This window comes from Leptodactylus fuscus, chromosome 8 (genome assembly GCF_031893055.1).
Source record: "Leptodactylus fuscus isolate aLepFus1 chromosome 8, aLepFus1.hap2, whole genome shotgun sequence".
NCBI lineage: Eukaryota > Metazoa > Chordata > Amphibia > Anura > Leptodactylidae > Leptodactylus > Leptodactylus fuscus.
In genome coordinates this window covers 751,390-764,821 of record NC_134272.1, presented here as the reverse complement: position 1 = coordinate 764,821, position 13,432 = coordinate 751,390, and the positions used below count along the sequence as shown (strand labels likewise).

General features: G+C 47.0%; 1 protein-coding gene across 2 annotated transcripts in view; it reads right to left on the bottom strand.

The window, feature by feature from the left end:
• Positions 1 to 11,943, bottom strand: part of SRCAP (Snf2 related CREBBP activator protein) — a 64,333-nt gene extending 52,390 nt beyond the window's left edge. For both annotated transcript variants that reach the window (XM_075283757.1, XM_075283758.1), the window contains exon 1: positions 11,741 to 11,943. The gene's annotated coding sequence lies outside the window, so the exon portion shown is untranslated. The remainder of the gene's footprint in view (positions 1 to 11,740) is intronic.
• Positions 11,944 to 13,432: the final 1,489 nt, after the last annotated feature.

Genomic DNA, 13,432 nt, shown 5'->3' with positions numbered 1-13,432 from the left:
GTCTCAGGTTTCCTTCCAAGATTGTCCTGTATTTCGCTCCATCTTCCCATCACCTCTGATGGCTTCCCTGTCCCTGCTGACTCTATCTCTCTATGTAACACTCAGCTAACCCTCAGTCCATTGTGTACAAGGATCTGCATATTATCTGATCTGCTCCAGGCAGTGCTGACACACTGGATGGGAAAACACATTTAATCCAAATTGGCAGGTTCCCAATTGGCAGAGAATCTCCCATAAACGGCAATACACCTGCATTGCCGTCTATAGGACTTGCAATGATATGATTGCAGGTTCAAGCCCCCTAGAGGGGGCTAATAAAATAGTAAAAAAACATTTTTTAAAAATCCTATTCTATTCTATCTACAGTCATGGCCAAAAGTTCTGAGAATGCCACAAATCTCCTCTTGTCACATGATCTGCTCCCTCTGGTTTCTGTGTTTGTCAGATGTTTTATCACATACAGAAATAGAATTACAATCATATTCTGAGTAATAAAAGCTTATAGTGACAGTTAGAAGGAGTTACTGCAGCGGTGTAATATTTGCAGTGTTGACCCTTCTTCTTCTTCAGGACCTCTGCAATTCTCCCTGGCAGCTCTCAATCACCTTCTGCACCAAATCCTGACTGATAGCCGTCCATTCTTGCACAATCAATGCTTGCATTTTGTCAGAATTTGTCGGTTTTTGTTTGTCCACCCGTCGCTTGATGATTGACCACAAGTTCTCAATGGGATTAAGATCTGGGGAGTTTCCAGGCCATGGACCCAAAATCTCTCTGTTTTGTTCCCTGAGCCATTTAGTTCTCCCCTTTGCTTTATGGCAAGGTGCTCCATCATGCTGGAGAAGGCATTGTTGGTGGCCAAACTGCTCTTGGCCGGTTGGGAGAAGTTGGTCTTGGAGGACATTCTGGTCCCATTCTTTATTCATGGCTGTGTTTTTAGGCAAGACTGTGAGAGAGCCGATTCCCTTGGCTGAGAAGCCACCCCACACATGAATGGTTTCAGGACGCTTTACAGTTGGCATGAGACAAGACTGGTGGTAGCGCTCACCTCATCTTCTCCCAATAAGCTGTTCTCCAGATGTCCCAAACAATCGAAAAGGGGATTCATCAGAGAAAATGACTTTCCCCCAGTCCTCAGCAGTCACTCCCTGCACCTTCTGCAGAATATCAGTCTGTCCCTGATGTTTTTTCTGGAGAGAAGTGGCTTCTTTGCTGCCCTCCTTGAGACCAGGCCTTCCTCCAAGAGTCTCCGCAGTCTCACAGTGCGTGCAGATGCACTCACACCTGCCTGCTGCCATTCCTGAGCAAGCTCTGCACTGCTGATAGCCCGATCCCGCAGCTGAAACACTTTTAAGAGACGGTCCTGGCGCTTGCTGGTCTTTCTTGGGCGCCCTGGAGCCTTTTTGGCAACAATGGAACCTCTCTCCTTGAAGCTCTTGATGATGCGATAGATTGGTGACTGAGGTGCAATCTTTCTAGCTGCGAAACTCTTCCCTCGAAAACTGACTCCAGCGCAGCCTCTGTCTTCTTCTGCATCCTCCCCTTCCTTCTTCGGCTTGACGTTGGACGCCTGTGCAATACGCTCTGTTCGGTGAAGTTTGCCGAACAGAGCGTACTGCGCAGGCGTCCGACGTCAAGCCGAAGAAGGAAGGGGAGGATGCAGAAGAAGACAAAGGCGGCGCTGGAGTCTGTTTTCGAGCAGCAATGGGTACGCCCCCATCGCATTTCCTGCGCTGGGGCCCGCCCCCATTACTGCGAGAGAACTAATTAGCATACCGGTACAAACCGGTATTTCGGACGAACGGCGCGGTGGAGATCACTTCCAAAGGTAGGAGACGAACAGCCTTTCTAAAGGCTATTCCGATGTGTTACCTAGAAAAAAAAAAGTTTTTTAATGGTAGAATCCCTTTAATATTTGTATCATTCTCAAAACTTTTGGCCATGACTGTACTAATCTAGCTATCTACTCTACTACTAATCTACTAATCCATCAACTTCTACTAATCTAGGAATATTATAAATGTGACAGTTTGGATGTTGGTTCCTCAATCACACATAAACCAACAGATTTGGATGAGATTTGCTCCATAGATACTCTGTAACCTGGAGTAACACATCGGCTACTTTGTATCCCGGTAAATGACATGGCTTCACTACTGTTATGAATTTATGGTCACATACTATATTATACTGCTCCTGCAGCCGCTTATCTCAGGTCCCAGGTCTGTTATCTATGTAACACTCATCTACGGCTGGGTTCACACTAACGTAGGTTCCCTATGACCCCGAGCACAGATGTGAGTCCGGCCTGACATGACCCCGAGCACAGATGTGAGTCCGGCCTGACATGACCCCGAGCACAGATGTGAGTCCGGCCTGACATGACCCCGAGCACAGATGTGAGTCCGGCCTGACATGACCCTGAGCGCGGATGTGAGTCCGGCCTGACATGACCCCGAGCGCGGATGTGAGTCCGTCAATGTACTGCTCTCTGTTTGCCTCTGTGGTCGCCTTTATTTCGGCCTTGGTTATCATCTGTTGGTGTTTTTGGTTTGGTGGTTGGCTGTTGTTTGGTTGGGGGTGTCTGGTTTGCTCAGGTGGCTTAGCCATGCTTGGTGGTGGTAGGAGTCGGGCTTGCTCCCCTGGATGTGTGCCTGGAAAGCTAGCGCCCTCTTCTGTATGGTGAGCCATAGGGGGAGTCTGCCTAGCTCTGCCCTGCAGGCCATGTTGGTGGTGTTGCGATGGACATGGAGCAGGTATTTGCAGAACTCCAGGTGGAAGTTCTCTGTTGGGCTGGAATCCCACTTTGACTGGTCTGGGTAGGTGGCTGGGCCCCAAACCTCACTGCCATAGAGAAGGATCGGGGTGATGACAGCGTCAAATATCTTCAGCCAGACCCTCACCGGTGGTTTGAGGTGGTACAGTTGTCTTCTGATGGTGTAGAAGGTTCTGCAGGCTTTTGCTTTCAGGGTTTCTATTGCTACTTTGAAGCTTCCTGATTGGCTGAGCTCCAGCCCCAGGTAGGTGTAGCTGTTGGTTTTCTCCAGTGTGGAGCCGTTCAGTGGTGTCACGGAGGATCACTGGTGTCACGGGTGGGTAGTGGTGGGCGCAGGGCTGGCAATGTGCAAGGTGACTGTAGGCTCTAAAGGGGGCTGGGGCTGAGGGCGCGCTTAGGTAGTTAGGAGGGAGCCGGGGAAACAGCAGCGGGGCTGCTTTCACATTTATAATATTAATAGGATAGGACTAAGGAAACTCACTTAATTGAATGCAGTTGCTGTCTGATGAATTCACAGCTAAAGGAGTGAACTCCTTGTGTTATCAAGACTAGCATAATGCAATTCGACACAGTTCACACTAAGGTGATGAGTCGCACACAATTGTGTTTTGTTTTGCTAGTTGTATAGTTAAGGAACAGCAACTTCAAAATCTTAGTTCACAGTAAACACACCAGCAGCAGTAAACTGAATATACCTAATGTAATGTATGCGCAATAGTAAACAACAAGCTGGATACACATGATTGTAGACCCAAAACATATACAATAGATCTTGTGACTGTATGGGACATATACCTAGAAACAGAGGCCCCGTAACCATATAAAAATAATGAAAAAAATGAAAGAAACATAGCGGCATGGCTTATAGACTCAAATCATGCACAATAAAGCTTATGAATTTTGGGCATCTACCTGTGAATAGGATCCCCGCTGTCCAAAATGAAAAACAACATAGTCCATGTGAGGAATGCCTCGTAATGACGGGACCCAAGATCACGTATTTCCACCAATGAACATCCTCGAGACTGGATACGTGATGCAATGAAAATATAGTAACAATTTCAATCTGGAATCAGGGTCGGGGGACACTCGTACACATCAGGGAGAGTGTGCGCCTACATAGGCAGTACGGAGACTTACAAGTCATTCCTGCTCCGCTAGGGATTCTGGGAAAAGAATATGCAAATCTATTCTCCTGGATGGAATTAGGAGAGCAGAGTGCACTCTGTACACCACCCTATAGAGGGCAGCATCCTTAACATCATGCACGACTCAGTTATAAAGTCTTTTAATCATAATGTGGATTTAATTGCCAAATCAGTATTTCTGTCCCAAAAGGACCAGATTCCCAACTATGGACAGCGCTGTTTCGGCCTATTGGGCCTCCTCAGCATAGCGTAGGGATACTGATTTGGCAGAGTGAGAGACTATAGACCAGGGTCGGGGGACACTCGTCCACATCTCTCCTAATTCCATCCTGGAGAATAGATTTGCATATTCTTTTCCCAGAATCTGGAATCATGCATAGATATAGCTCACCCAAGCGGGTTCATATTTGTGAAACACTCCAGATAGATCACTCAGGAATGCCACAACGCAACCACATCCATAGATTGGTGCGATAAGAGGGTCGATACTCCTAGACAAGCTCTGCACAACCGCGACCGCTAAGGAAGAAGGGGAAAAGGAAACGCAGCACCCAAAGATAATTACTGAGGGTAAGTGAACCATATCTATGCACAACACCGACAATTCATAGAAAAAGCTGATCAGCATCATATATAGGAGAGAGCACATACTGGGTGTATATATGTTGGAATAAATGCAAATAGCCAACATGTAGATTATGATTCCCAAAACACATGCATGGGAATATCAACAGATATATGTAAGATCGGATTTCATGTTCATGCCTTTAAGCATGCGACAATCAAACTTTAGACTCCATAGTGCGCCTCTTCTTATAAGGCTTTACGCCAATCTCCTCCTCTGTTTGGTTTGTTAACTCTTTCAACTCCAAAAAACTTAAGAGGTTGTATCTCCTGAATGTACCACTGCAAGGTGACGGGAGACTCCTGACATATTGTCAGAGGGAAATTTTTGGCAGTCTGCAAGATGTTCACTGATAGGATTTTTTAATGGACGTATTGTACATCCAATATAAGGAAGATGACAAGTGGTGCACTTGATGGGTATGAACCCTCTCATAGTATATGTAATATTGGACACACAGCTGCTCCCTTCTTCTATGCGGGTGCTGTATGAACAGACACCACATCTAGGACTACCACATCTCACTGATCCTAGGACTCCTGTGCAGGAGGAATGAGATGTAGATACATATAAGGGATAAAATCTCCCCAAGGCATTGTCCCCGTTTAGGTACAAACTGGACCCCCTTTTGGAGGATATCGCTAGTAACGCTATCAGTTTGGAGAATAGAGAAGTTCTCTTTTATGATATTGAGGACTGTATGCTGTGGAAAAAACTAATCTGCCATTTACCTTTTTTGGATGTTGTTTCGCCAATAGAGTTCCTACTTTCATCAGTTTGTCCGCTCTTTGTAGTGTCCATAAAGGAGATTTGCTTTGTCTCTATCAGTAGTACTAGCTAATTGGTTTCCACATTCAGAGGTTTGTGTGCAAGCCCGCTTTGTTCTAATAAACTCTCCCATAGGGACATGTGCTGGATGGCAGCTATCAGCCCCCAATACAGGATTCCCTGAATAGCGAAGAGAGCACCGCCCCATTGGCCACATCACCCGACAAACTAAGATCAAGAAAACTGATATGTTGTGTGTTATGGAAACTGGAAAGAAAAAGAATGGTCATATAAATAAGACATAAAACCTTGGTATGGAGGCTACATCGCCGGACCATACAACTAAGATGTTGTCCATGTAGCGCCCATACCAGTGACCAAAATCAAAAAAAGGATTAGAATCAGCATATAGACATAAAGAGTAGAGATGAGCGAGTAACGGAAGGGATCAGCCGATCCGAACAGCACGCTCCATAGAAATGAATGGATGCACCTGGTACTTCTGCTTTGACGGCGGCCGGCCGCTTAACCCCCCGCATGCCCGCTACGTCCATTCATTTCTATGCGAGAGTGCTGTTCGGATCGGCTGATCCCAACAGTACTCGCTCATCTCTAATAAAGAGGTAAGCGAGTGATGGTGAGAAAGCGCGCCCATCAGCGCTCCGAGGTTAGCAAGTGACGGTGAGAAAGGAGCACCCATCTGCGCTCCAAGGTTAGTGAGTGATGGTGAGAAAGCACGCCCATCAGCACTCCGAGGTCAGTGAGTGATGGTGAGAAAGCGTGCCCATCAGCGCTCCAAGGTTAGCAAGTGATGGTGAGAAAGGAGCGCCCATCAGAGCTCCGAGGTCAGTGAGTGATGGTGAGAAAGCGCGCCCATCAGCGCTCCGAGGTTAGCAAGTGACGGTGAGAAAGGAGCACCCATCTGCGCTCCAAGGTTAGTGAGTGATGGTGAGAAAGTGCGTCCATCAGCGCTCCGAGGTCAGTGAGTGATGGTGAGAAAGCGCGCCCATCAGTGCTCCGAGGTCAGCGAGGGATGGTGAGAAAGCGCGCCCATCAGCGCTCCGAGGTCAGTGAGTGACGGTGAGAAAGGAGTGCCCATCAGTGCTCCGAGGTTAGCAAGTGATGGTGAGAAAGCGCGCCCATCAGTGCTCCGAGGTCAGTGAGTGATGGTGAGAAAGGAGCACCCATCAGTGCTCCGAGGTCAGCGAGTGATGGTGAGAAAGCGCGCCCATCAGCGCTCCGAGGTCAGTGAGTGATGGTGAGAAATGCGGAGCGCTGATGGGCACGCTTTCCCACCATCACTCGCTGACCTCGGAGCGCTGATGGGCGCGCTTTCCCACCATCACTCGCTGACCTCGGAGCGCTGATGGGCGCGCTTTCCCACCATCACTCGCTGACCTCGGAGCGCTGATGGGCGCGCTTTCCCACCATCACTCGCTGACCTCGGAGCGCTGATGGGCGCGCTTTCCCACCATCACTCGCTGACCTCGGAGCGCTGATGGGCGCGCTTTCCCACCATCACTCGCTGACCTCGGAGCGCTGATGGGCGTGCTTTCTCACCATCACTCGCTGACCTCGGAGCGCTGATGGGCGTGCTTTCTCACCATCACTCGCTAACCTCGGAGTGCTGATGGGCGTGCTTTCTCACCATCACTCGCTGACCTCGGAGCGCTGATGGGCGTGCTTTCTCACCATCACTCGCTAACCTCGGAGTGCTGATGGTCGCACTCCGCATATTTGTAAGTAAAACACATTGTTGAAAGAAAAAAAAATTATGTTTTAACAAATAAAGAGTCACGGACAAAATAAACTCACATGTGTCTTCAGAAAATGAACTATAGTTGTAGAGGTGAAGGGCCAATGCTTGAATGGCAAGCGAGCGGGGGATGCACGAGTACAGGGCACTCGCATCGCATGTTAACCATGAAAACATTTTCAGCCAGGTAAATTCATGAAATACATTGAGGACTTCCTTGCTGTCCCTAATAAACCCAGAGAGAGGGAATACTAAGGGCTGTAAAATCTGGTCAAGCCATGAGGCTAACCTTTCATGCACTGAGCCCGTACTTGCAATTATAGGGCGTAAGGGGGGCGGGGTAACCCCCTTGCGGATTTTAGGAATTCTATAAAAAATGGGGTCAAAGGATTGCTATTGATCAAATACTGGGATTCCATTTGTGTAAATATTCCCAAAGCCACCCCTTCTGAAATGAATGCATTGAGCTCGGACTCCTTAGTAGGGTCAGGGGTTATTGTGTCACCAAGAACAGACAAACACCCCTCTTCATAGTCCTCATTATCTAACAGAACTGCTTCCCTTCCTTATAGTCACTCCCTTAATGCACACTGTTCTGTCTCAGTTATATTATTATTATTATCGTGTCCTATGATTGGACGCTTTTAGTTTTTTAAGATCCTCCTCAATCTTATTTTGGAAAACACTCTATTGATTGCTCCTGGGTTTGATGGGATTGGATGAATTAGCCACAATGTGCTGGGGGTTACGGAGATTCTCTAACTCCATAAGATTCATTACTGACATTTCTTCTTTAAACGTTAGATTAGAGGAATCAGAGGAAAAATCTGAAGAAACATTTTTACTATGATGTCGGTCAGAACTATCCAAAGTCGCGTCATTAGTGACCACGGCAGACACCGCCACATGTGCAGCAGACCTGTCATCCAGGCGAGCAATTAGTCAGAGCCATCTCCTGTACCGTATATACCCTGTATTGTCTGCAGAGCCCCGTGTACAGCCAGTATATTACTATATACCGTATACCCAGGTAGGGGCCACGTGGATCTGTCTGCCCCCCTGTACCGTATATACCCTGTATTGTCTGCAGAGCCCCGTGTACAGCCAGTATATTACTATATACCGTATACCCAGGTAGGGGCCACGTGGATCTGTCTGCCCCCCTGTACCGTATATACCCTGTATTGTCTGCAGAGCCCCGTGTACAGCCAGTATATTACTATATACCGTATACCCAGGTAGGGGCCACGTGGATCTGTCTGCCCCCCTGTACCGTATATACCCTGTATTGTCTGCAGAGCCCCGTGTACAGCCAGTATATTACTATATACCGTATACCCAGGTAGGGGCCACGTGGATCTGTCTGCCCCCCTGTACCGTATATACCCTGTATTGTCTGCAGAGCCCCGTGTACAGCCAGTATATTACTATATACCGTATACCCAGGTAGGGGCCACGTGGATCTGTCTGCCCCCCTGTACCGTATATACCCTGTATTGTCTGCAGAGCCCCGTGTACAGCCAGTATATTACTATATACCGTATACCCAGGTAGGGGCCACGTGGATCTGTCTGCCCCCCTGTACCGTATATACCCTGTATTGTCTGCAGAGCCCCGTGTACAGCCAGTATATTACTATATACCGTATACCCAGGTAGGGGCCACGTGGATCTGTCTGCCCCCCTGTACCGTATATACCCTGTATTGTCTGCAGAGCCCCGTGTACAGCCAGTATATTACTATATACCGTATACCCAGGTAGGGGCCACGTGGATCTGTCTGCCCCCCTGTACCGTATATACCCTGTATTGTCTGCAGAGCCCCGTGTACAGCCAGTATATTACTATATACCGTATACCCAGGTAGGGGCCACGTGGATCTGTCTGCCCCCCTGTACCGTATATACCCTGTATTGTCTGCAGAGCCCCGTGTACAGCCAGTATATTACTATATACCGTATACCCAGGTAGGGGCCACGTGGATCTGTCTGCCCCCCTGTACCGTATATACCCTGTATTGTCTGCAGAGCCCCGTGTACAGCCAGTATATTACTATATACCGTATACCCAGGTAGGGGCCACGTGGATCTGTCTGCCCCCCTGTACCGTATATACCCTGTATTGTCTGCAGAGCCCCGTGTACAGCCAGTATATTACTATATACCGTATACCCAGGTAGGGGCCACGTGGATCTGTCTGCCCCCCTGTACCGTATATACCCTGTATTGTCTGCAGAGCCCCGTGTACAGCCAGTATATTACTATATACCGTATACCCAGGTAGGGGCCACGTGGATCTGTCTGCCCCCCTGTACCGTATATACCCTGTATTGTCTGCAGAGCCCCGTGTACAGCCAGTATATTACTATATACCGTATACCCAGGTAGGGGCCACGTGGATCTGTCTGCCCCCCTGTACCGTATATACCCTGTATTGTCTGCAGAGCCCCGTGTACAGCCAGTATATTACTATATACCGTATACCCAGGTAGGGGCCACGTGGATCTGTCTGCCCCCCTGTACCGTATATACCCTGTATTGTCTGCAGAGCCCTGTGTACAGCCAGTATATTACTATATACCGTATACCCAGGTAGGGGCCACGTGGATCTGTCTGCCCCCCTGTACCGTATATACCTGTATTGTCTGCAGAGCCCTGTGTACAGCAGTATATTACTATATACCGTATACCCAGGTAGGGGCCACGTGGATCTGTCTGCCCCCCTGTACCGTATATACCCTGTATTGTCTGCAGAGCCCTGTGTACAGCAGTATATTACTATACAGTCACCATATAATGATTAGAATTGGTCGACCTAAGCTGGGCACCCACATGACAAAGGGTGTGAAGACTTTTACAAGCCACTGTATATACATTATATATCCCCCCTCCTGTATATACATTATATATATACCCCCCTCCTCTATACATTATATATATACCCCCCTCCTCTATACATTATATATATACCCCCCTCCTCTATACATTATATATATACCCCCCTCCTCTATACATTATATATATACCCCCCTCCTCTATACATTATATATATACCCCCCTCCTCTATACATTATATATATACCCCCCTCCTCTATACATTATATATATACCCCCCTCCTCTATACATTATATATATACCCCCCTCCTCTATACATTATATATATACCCCCCTCCTCTATACATTATATATATACCCCCCTCCTCTATACATTATATATATACCCCCCTCCTCTATACATTATATATATACCCCCCTCCTCTATACATTATATATATACCCCCCTCCTCTATACATTATATATATACCCCCCTCCTCTATACATTATATATATACCCCCCTCCTCTATACATTATATATATACCCCCCTCCTCTATACATTATATATATACCCCCCTCCTCTATACATTATATATATACCCCCCTCCTCTATACATTATATATATACCCCCCTCCTCTATACATTATATATATACCCCCCTCCTCTATACATTATATATATACCCCCCTCCTCTATACATTATATATATACCCCCCTCCTCTATACATTATATATATACCCCCCTCCTCTATACATTATATATATACCCCCCTCCTCTATACATTATATATATACCCCCCTCCTCTATACATTATATATATACCCCCCTCCTCTATACATTATATATATACCCCCCTCCTCTATACATTATATATATACCCCCCTCCTCTATACATTATATATATACCCCCCTCCTCTATACATTATATATATACCCCCCTCCTCTATACATTATATATATACCCCCCTCCTCTATACATTATATATATACCCCCCTCCTCTATACATTATATATCCCCCCTCCTCTATACATTATATATCCCCCCTCCTCTATACATTATATATACCCCCCTCCTCTATACATTATATATACCCCCCTCCTCTATACATTATATATACCCCCCTCCTCTATACATTATATATACCCCCCTCCTCTATACATTATATATACCCCCCTCCTCTATACATTATATATACCCCCCTCCTCTATACATTATATATACCCCCCTCCTCTATACATTATATACCCCCCTAATCTATACATTATATATCCCCCTCCTCTATACATTATATATCCCCCTCCTCTATACATTATATATACCCCCCTCCTCTATACATTATATATACCCCCCTCCTCTATACATTATATACCCCCCTAATCTATACATTATATACCCCCCTAATCTATACATTATATATACCCCCCTCCTCTATACATTATATACCCCCCTAATCTATACATTATATATCCCCCTCCTCTATACATTATATATCCCCCTCCTCTATACATTATATACCCCCCTAATCTATACATTATATATCCCCCTCCTCTATACATTATATACCCCCCTAATCTATACATTATATACCCCCCTAATCTATACATTATATATCCCCCCTCCTCTATACATTATATACCCCCCTAATCTATACATTATATCCCCCCTCCTCTATACATTATATACCCCCCTAATCTATACATTATATCCCCCCTCCTCTATACATATACACACACACTCCTACTACATCCCTGCAGGTTTTTACTTGATACACATTTCACCCCCCGCGGTTTTTTCCTCACATCCCTGTACACATTCATTCCCTCGGCCGCCATCTTGTCTGGTGCTTACCTGCGCGGCTTCTCGTCCAGTCCTCACCTCGGCTCCAGTCACTCAATCCGGCACCATCCGGCTCAGGAAACAAAAGGGATGCGCGGGGGCTTACAGGGCGCAGAGCGGGCGTCAGGAGACGGGTGTACACCCCAGTATGGGCGAGCGACCGGGCGGGAGAATCTCTACCAATGAGCGGGACTGAGCCGGCGCTCACTGCGCAAAATGGCGACGGGGGCGGAGACTCCGAGGGTTTTCATGAAGGGCGGAGACTGTTTACGTCATCATCCGAAGGTATGATGGGAAATGTAGGCCTGACGGGGAGAGGGCGAGCCTGAGCCGGCTGTATATACCGCTGTATACCTCACTGTATACATAGTGTATGAGGGACTGAGCCGGCTGTATATACCGCTGTATACCTCACTGTATACATAGTGTATGAGGGACTGAGCCGGCTGTATATACCGCTGTATACCTCACTGTATACATAGTGTATGAGGGACTGAGCCGGCTGTATATACCGCTGTATACATAGTGTATGAGGGACTGAGCCGGCTGTATATACCGCTGTATACCTCACTGTATACATAGTGTATGAGGGACTGAGCCGGCTGTATACCTCACTGTATACCTCACTGTATACATAGTGTATGAGGGACTGAGCCGGCTGTATATACCGCTGTATACCTCACTGTATACATAGTGTATGAGGGACTGAGCCGGCTGTATATACCGCTGTATACATAGTGTATGAGGGACTGAGCCGGCTGTATATACCGCTGTATACATAGTGTATGAGGGACTGAGCCGGCTGTATACCTCACTGTATACCTCACTGTATACATAGTGTATGAGGGACTGAGCCGGCTGTATACCTCACTGTATACCTCACTGTATACATAGTGTATGAGGGACTGAGCCGGCTGTATATACCGCTGTATACCTCACTGTATACATAGTGTATGAGGGACTGAGCCGGCTGTATACCTCACTGTATACCTCACTGTATACATAGTGTATGAGGGACTGAGCCGGCTGTATATACCGCTGTATACCTCACTGTATACATAGTGTATGAGGGACTGAGCCGGCTGTATATACCGCTGTATACCTCACTGTATACATAGTGTATGAGGGACTGAGCCGGCTGTATATACCGCTGTATACCTCACTGTATACATAGTGTATGAGGGACTGAGCCGGCTGTATATACCGCTGTATACCTCACTGTATACATAGTGTATGAGGGACTGAGCCGGCTGTATATACCGCTGTATACATAGTGTATGAGGGACTGAGCCGGCTGTATATACCGCTGTATACATAGTGTATGAGGGACTGAGCCGGCTGTATATACCGCTGTATATCTCACTGTATACATAGTGTATGAGGGACTGAGCCGGCTGTATATCTCACTGTATACATAGTGTATGAGGGACTGAGCCGGCTGTATATACCGCTGTATACCCCACTGTATACCTCACTGTATACCCCACTGTATGAGGGACTGAGCCGGCTGTATATACCGCTGTATACCTCACTGTATACATAGTGTTTGAGAGACTGAGCCAGCTGTATATACCGCTGTATACCTCACTGTATACCCCACTGTATACCCCACTCTATACCTCACTGTATACCCCACTCTATACCCCACTCTATACCTCACTGTATGAGGGACTGAGCCAGCTGTATACATACTGTATGAGGGAC